Consider the following 8168-nt stretch of genomic DNA (forward strand, 5'->3'; position numbering starts at 1 on the left):
TAAATTAAACGAGACTGTTTACTTCTTTCTCTTTTTTCCCCCCCTCCCTTTCCCCTGAAATTTCCCCTAGGCCCTTCCCTCCGCCGGTGTGATTGGACAGCTAGATTGGCAGGTGAATCGATTCTGAAAGGAGAAACTGCAAATTTGGCTCGGCTACACACTGGAGTTTTTCAGCGCTCTCACTCCCCACACTTAGCTAGCATACAGTCTTGATTTTCCAAAATATAAACATACAACAAAGCCCAATTCCGAATCCAATTACCGAGATTTCTCTGAATTCTACCCATCCCTTCCATGGGTCCTATTTTCAACTGCATATCGATACTTCTCCAATATTTTTAAAATAATAATTATAATAATATTACTTATACCCCGCCCATCTGGCGGGGCTTCCCCAGCCACTCTGGGCGGCTTCCAACAAAATATTAAAATACAGCAATGCATCAAACATTAAAAGCTTCCTTGGACAGGGCTGCCTTCAGATGTCTTCTAAAAGTCTGGTGGTAGTTGTTCGCTTTGACATCTAGTGGGAGGCAGTTCCACAGGGCAGGTGCCACTACCGAGAGTAGCATTCAATCGCAAACCAATGGATTCAAAAACCAATGGATTTATCTTTCTAGGTTATCTATACACTCTGTTACATTAGTAAAGGTAAAGGGACCCCTGACCATTAGGCCCAGTCGTGACCGACTCTGGGGTTGCGGCGCTCATCTCGCTTTATTGGACGAGGGAGCCGGCGTACAGCTTCCGGGTCATGTGGCCAGCAGGACTAAGCCGCTTCTGGCGAACCAGAGCAGCGCACGGAAACGCCGTTTACCTTCCCGCCGGAGTGGTACCTATTTATCTACTTGCACTTTGACATGCCTTTGAACTTCTAGGTTGGCAGGAGCAGGGACCGAGCAACGGGAGCTCACCCTGTCGCGGGGATTAGAACCACTGACCTTCTGATCGGCAAGTTCTAGGCTCTGTGGTTTAACCCACAGCGTCCCATGCGTCCCATTCTGTTACATTACAAGTTTGTTTCAAATCCTGCCAATGTTTCAACCTGCTTACAATGATCTTGTGTATATATTGTAAACTTTCCCCGTTCTTTTTTAAAGTTCTCGTCTTCTTGGTTCCTGAGCTTCCTGGTTAGTTTTGCCATTTTGGCATAGTCCGTCAACTTGGTTTGCCATTCTTCTTTAATAATAATAAAATTTTATTTGTATTCCACCCTCCCCAGCGGAGACCGGGCTGAGAGCGCCTAGCAACATAAAAACAACACAATAAGCATAAAAACAGACATCAATGAATTAAAATGCATCTTAAAATTAATTTAAATCTGGGCAGGTGGTAATTATCAGGGTGGAATTGAGAGTGGTTAATAATTACCAGGGCCAACTTTTTCCATACAAGGACCTGTGAGTGGGTTGGGGTCCTAATTCAGGCTTGTTTTATACAAAGGAAAGTAAGTCAAATTGCATCCTTCCCAAAGGCCTGGCGGAATAGCTAAGTCTTGCAGGCCCTGTGGCAAGATGTCAAATCCCACAGGGCCCTGGTCTCTTGTGACAGAGCGTTTCAGCGGGCCGGGGCCATGGCCGAAAAGGCCCTGGCTCTCGTCGAGGCCAGTCTAATTTCCCTGGGGCCCGGGATCTTCAAGCAGGGGATAGTCTCTTCCTTCATTTCTGGGCTGGCGGGTGGCGCTGTGGGTTAAACCACAGAGCCTAGGACTTGCCGATCAGAAGGTCGGCGGTTCGAATCCCCGCAACGGGGTGACCTCCTGTTGCTCGGTCCCTGCTCCTGCCAACCTAGCAGTTCGAAAGCACGCCAGTACAAGTAGATAAATAGGTACCACTCCGGCGGGAAGGTAAATGGCGTTTCCGTGCGCTGCTCTGGTTCGCCAGAAGCGGCTTAGTCCTGCTGGCCACATGACCCGGAAGCTGTACACCGGCTCCCTCGGCCAATAAAGCGAGATGAGCGCCGCAACCCCAGAGTTGGTAACGACTGGACCTAAAGGTCAGGGGTCCCTTTACCTTTACCTTCAATGTACGTGCGGCTGTTGTTGTGTACATGAACTAGCATACAGTCTTCTAGCATGCGAGCGTATGAAAAGGAGAGAATCATAGAATCGTGTTTAGGGAAGGGACACCAAGGTTCATTTAGTCCAACCCCCCGCAATACACGAATCCATGACCGAAAGCCGTCCAGCCTCTGCTTAAAAACCTCCAAGGAAGGACAGCCCACCGCCTCCCGACCGTTCCACTGCCAAACGGCTCTTACAAATCTCCTCCCTTATCACTTGAATCCATTGGTTCGGGTTCGAATCCTACCCTCCGGAGCAGGAGAAAACAAGGTTGCTCCCTCTTCTGTAGAAAAATCCTTGAGATATTTCAAGATGGCTCTCATATCTCCTCTCAGTCTCTTCTTTTCCAGGCTAAACATACCCAGATCCTTCAACCGTTCATCTAGCGAAGGAGGCTCTCTGAGTGCGTGCAGAGTGCTCTCACTGCCCGAGTCCGTCTGAGGACGTGAGGACGGTTTGGCCTCTGGGCAGCGCCTCTCATTTTGGAAATGGAAATGGGACTAGAAGGGGCAGGGGGTTGGCCCAGCAACTAGAAGGCATCTGAGCATGTACAGAGTGTATGTCCCATGCACACATTTTCAGGACTGGCTCAAGAAACGTCAGGATGGGTCTCAGATCCTGAGTGGGAAAGGACCCCTCTGCCTGTTTCGAACCCATTTTCCTCAACAATATTGGTGGCGGTGCCTCTGTTTTCGCCCCTTGGCAGAATCTGCACTCCTGCCCCACCATCCGAACTTTGAAACCAGCCTCCTTTGTCCTTGAAAGAGGAATTGGACCTGGCAGGTAATCACACTTGACTCTGTACCAGGAGGAAAAAAAACCCTCCACTTCCCGATGGTTGCACGTCAAATCTCTGCCAAAGGCAGAGGCACGCACCAAAGCTGGCACTTCCTGAGCAGTTGGCAACCCCACAGCTCTCCAAGCAACTTGTCTCAGCATGTTAGATTCTTACAAAAGACCTTTTTTGTTTTTTCCTTGCAGGTTCTTCCTTCCCACATGAGGCGACTCGGCCTTTATACCTGAACAAATATTTATTTGAAGATGATGGGAAGAGTCTGGATGAGGCCCAGGGTGTTGTGGTTAGAAGGGGAAGGAATTTCTCCCACACACACACACACACACTTCATAATTGGCTCTGACGTCGCCTTTCAGAGTATCAAAAGCCTTTCGCCACGACCTCATCATTTAGACCCGGGGTCAGCAAACTTTTTCAGCAGAGGGCTAATCCACTGTCCCTCAGACCTTGTGGGGGGACCGGACTATATTTTGGACCAAAAAATGAACGAATTCCTTGATGCTTTTGGATTATGGTGCTGGAGGAGACTCTTGAGAGTCCCATGGACTGCAAGAAGATCAAACCTCTCCATTCTGTAGGAAATCAGCCCTGAGTGCTCACTGGAAGGACAGATCCTGAAGCTGAGGCTCCAAGACTTTGGCCACCTCATGAGAAGAGAAGACTCCCTGGAAAAGACCCTGATGTTGGGAAAGATGGAGGGCACAAGGAGAAGGGGACGACAGAGGACGAGATGGTGGGACAGTGTTCTCAAAGCTACCAGCATGAGTTTGGCCAAACTGCGGGAGGCAGTGGAAGACAGGCGGGCCTGGCATGCTCTGGTCCAGGGGGTCACGAAGAGGTGGACACGACTAAACGACTAAACAACAACAAATAACCCAGAGATGTATTTTAAATAAAAGCACACATTCTACTCATTTAAAAACACACTAATTCCTAGACCATCTGCGGGCCAGATTGAGAAGGCAATTGGGCCAGATCTGGCCCCCGGGCCTTAGTTTGCCTACCCATGATTTAGACAAATTCCGTCACATCGCCTGTCTTCAGCAGAACAACTAGTGGGATGTGCTGCGGCAAAATGTTGTGGCGTATCCTTGTCTTCTAACAGGAGTGTTGCTGTTCAGAGTGCCTGCCAGTCAAGTCTTCTGCCATTACACAAAGAGAGTGAGAGAGAGAGTTTTCTATTTTTCTTTTCTAACACTCAAGATTCAGCATGCTCAGTCCTCCCCAAAAGCTTGGCTTTTGTTTTGTTTTGTAGGAGTCAGCTTTAGGCATTTTTCACAGAATCAGAGAATTGTAGATGGGACCCCAAGGATCATCTAGCTGAACCCCAACTCTGGCAACGCAGGAATCCTTAATTGTATTTCAGTTCAACAATTCCTTTGATAAAATACTTATTTTGTTATGTGCAAATGGCTTGAGATACCTATTAGCTCCATATAGCATATAAAAAAGGTAAAGTGGACCCCTGACCAATTTGGTCCAGTCACGACCGACTCTGGGGTTGCGGCGCTCATCTCGCTTTACTGGCCAAGGGAGCCGGCATAAAGCTTCTGGGTCATGTGGCCAGCAGGACTAAGCCGCTTCTGGCAAACCAGAGCAGCGCACGGAAATGCCATGGTACCTATTTATCTACTTGCGCTTTGACGTGCTTTCCAACTGCTAGGTTGGCAGAAGCAGGGACCGAGCAACGGGAGCTCACCCTGTCAATGCGGGGATTCGAACCGCCGACCTTCTGATCGGCAAATCCTAAACTCAGTGGTTTAGACCACAGTGCCACCCACATCCCAATTGAACGTAATGGGGCCCTTTATACGTCCAGCTGTCCTTTGTCAACAACAAATTGTCGCTGTTTTTTGGGTTGAATATATGCTGTGTGGTAATTTGTGGACCTCATAGGTATCTAAAGCCATTTGCACATGTTGCCATGCAACCAGGCCATGTACATTTCCTAATATAAGATAATAAACTAATAAAATAAAGACTGCATGCAGCAACAGTGTTTTGTGCTGTGCAGGTTCCTGTGATGTAAGTCCTGCTAGCCTGCTCCCCAAAATATCCCTGGTTTGCTCCTTTCTATATATAGGGCGCCCGCATTCTGCATGGACTGGTTGCATGGCAATATGGGCAAATGTCCTGAGATACCTATTAGGTCCATAAATGACCATATAGCATATATTCAACACACAAAAAACAGCGACAATTTGTTGCTGACAAAGGACAGCTGGACATATAAAGGGCCCCATTACCTTCAGTAGCTTAGGACCTCATTGAACCTAAATCTGGCCCTGCGCCCAGCCACCAAGAATCCTGTGGGTTGTCATTTATCAAGGATGCTGGGAATTGCGGTTCTGCAAGGAGCGAACTACAGTTTCCGGCGATTCTTTTATTTAAATAATATTTTTTATTAATTTTAACATATAAATTATAAAATGTACCACAAAACTTATCACTTATACAATCTTTTTAGACTTCCATCAGCACCTCTGATGATCCACCGTTTTAACCAGTTCTTATGCATTTCTTAACTTTATATTGCCTTTACATCTCTTAACAAACCATCCTCCCCCTTCTCCATTTTTGCAATACTTCCGATAATACTCCTCACAAAACTTCTTGCAAACCTACAAACGTCGTCTGTTCTTCACAATTACTTTTCAAATAATCCGTAAATTTACTCCAGTCTTTTACTCCGTGAATTTCTGGTCTCGCCGGTTTCGAATCCTTCCTGTTAATTTATCTAATTCTGCATAGTCCATTAACTTCATCCTCCATTCTTCAATCGTCGTTAACTCTTCTTGCTTCCATTTTTGGGCCAATAATATTCTTGCTGCTGTTATTGCATATAAAAAGAACTTACATTGCTTTCTATTTATATCACTCCCCGCAATGCCCAGGAAAAATGCTTCTGGTTTCTTTATAAATGTATATTTCAACATTTTTTCCAACTCATTATATATCATCTCCCAGAAGCATTTCGCCTTTTTACATTCCCATCACATGTAATAAAATGTTCCCTCTTTTTCTTTACATTTCCAACATTTATTACTGACTTTATACATTTTCACTAACTTGACAGGTCTAATATACCATCTATACATCATTTTCATCACATTTTCTTTTAGGGCGATTCTTTGGACCAAGCCGTACACTTTGAATGTATAGCCTGTGACCCAGGGAATGAGGAACTTGGCACAAGAGTTTACTGACTCCGGTTATAAAGCGTAAGGGCATTAAACTCAGAAGCTCCTGCACAAATCTGGCACAGTTAGTAGATGGAATTTGGCGCCTAGCCAAAGAGGCTTAAGGTGGATTTCCTCTAGAGTAGGAGTAGCTGCACTTCCCTCTAGCTGCATTTCCTGGTAGACCTGCTGCATAGGAATGCAGAAGTAAAGCCACCGGACCACTGAGAGAGCAGGAAGGATTTGTGGCCTCTTGGGGAAAGCCATTTCACAAATCTTCTTGATTTCATTATATATCGTGCCCCCTAAAGCCTTTTGCCTGAATATTCAGGAGAGACTAAAGAAAACACTTTTTCACATACCCTCCAACATTTCTCCAATGAAAATAGGGACGTCCCATTCCATAATGATATTTTTAAAATAATAATAATATGTATTTGGTTTTTCAAATTAAAATTTTACAGAGATATGTCAAACACAAATCATAAAAACAAGATTCCAAGGAATCGCCTGGACTTCCATCCTCTCCTTTGTGGGTCCTATTAGTAATCATTTCCTCCCACATCTTTTAGGATGATCCAAATCTTTTACATCTCCATTGTGTCCAAAATTCACCATTAAACTATATATCACTAAAGTGATAATTCTGAAGGAAATCAGCCCTGAGTGCTCACTGGAAGGACAGATCCTGAAGCTGAGGCTCCAAGCCTTTGGCCACCTCATGAGAAGAGAAGACTCCCTGGAAAAGACCCTGATGTTGGGAAAGATGGAGGGCACAAGGAGAAGGGGACGACAGAGGACGAGATGGTTGGACAGTGTTCTCGAAGCTACCAGCATGAGTTTGACCAAACTGCGGGAGGCAGTGGAAGACAGGAGGGCCTGGTGTGCTCTGGTCCAGGGGGTCACGAAGAGGAGGACATGACAACAAATCACGGTGTGTTGCTTATTATATCTTGGAAAATGTATGGATTAACTGTATAAATAGTGAAACTCAATAATAAAGAATGTACAGTGGTACCTGGGGTTAAGTACTTAATTCATTCCGGAGGTCCGTTCTTAACCTGAAACTGTTCTTAACCTGAAGCACCACTTCACCTAATGGGGCCTCCTGCTGCCACAAGAGCACGATTTCTGTTCTCACCCTGAAGCAAAGTTCTTAACCCGAGGTACTATTTCTGGGTTAGCAGAGTCTGTAACCTGATGCGTCTGTAACCTGAAGCGTATGTAACCCAAGGTACCACTGTATCACCGATAAAATGTTGATTTTCTTGTGTCAAAATGAGGGTACCCCTAAACATTTTTAAAGAAAAGAAGCACTGATGATGATGGTTTCCAACTCTACAATGCTGTGATGCTATAATTCCAGTGATGCCATATATTTTTTTTGGGGGGGGGGTTGCTTGGGGCCAAGAACCCTTCCCCTGTGGCAGAAAGATTCTAGGTTCCTCTGTCAGAGTCACTGCAGCGGGTTGGGCTAGATGACCCCTGGGGACCCCCCCCCTCCAGCTTCACAATTCTTCTTGTTGTTGTTTAGTCGTGTCCGCCTCTTCATGACCCCCTGGACCAGAGCACTCCAGGCACTCCTGTCTTCCACTGCCTCCCGCAGTTTGATCAAACTCATGCTGGTAGCTTCAAGAACACTGTCCCACCATCTCGTCCTTTGTCGTCCCCTTCTCCTTGTGCCCTCCATCTTTCCCAACATCAGGGTCTTTTCCAGGGAGTCTTCTCTTCTCAGGAGGTGGCCAAAGTCTTGGAGTCTCAGCTTCAGGATCTGTCCTTCCAGTGAGCACTCAGGGCTGATTTCCTTCAGAATGGAGAGGTTTGAACTTCTTGCAGTCCATGGGACTCTCAAGAGTCTCCTCCAACACCATAATTCAAAAGCATCAATTCTTCGGCGATCAGCCTTCTTTATGGTCCAGCTCTCACTTCCATACATCACTACTGGGAAAACCAGAGCTTTAACTATACGGACCTTGGTCAGCAAGGTGATGTCTCTGCTTTTTAAGATGCTGTCTAGGCTTGTCATTGCCCTTCTCCCAAGAAGCAGGCGTCTTTTAATTTCGTGGCTGCTGTCAGCATCTGCAGTGATCATGGAGCCCAAGAAAGTAAAATCTCTCACTGCCTCCATTTC

Source organism: Podarcis melisellensis (genome assembly GCF_964234715.1).
Source record: "Podarcis melisellensis genome assembly, chromosome: 18".
NCBI classification, from domain to species: Eukaryota; Metazoa; Chordata; class Lepidosauria; order Squamata; family Lacertidae; genus Podarcis; species Podarcis melisellensis.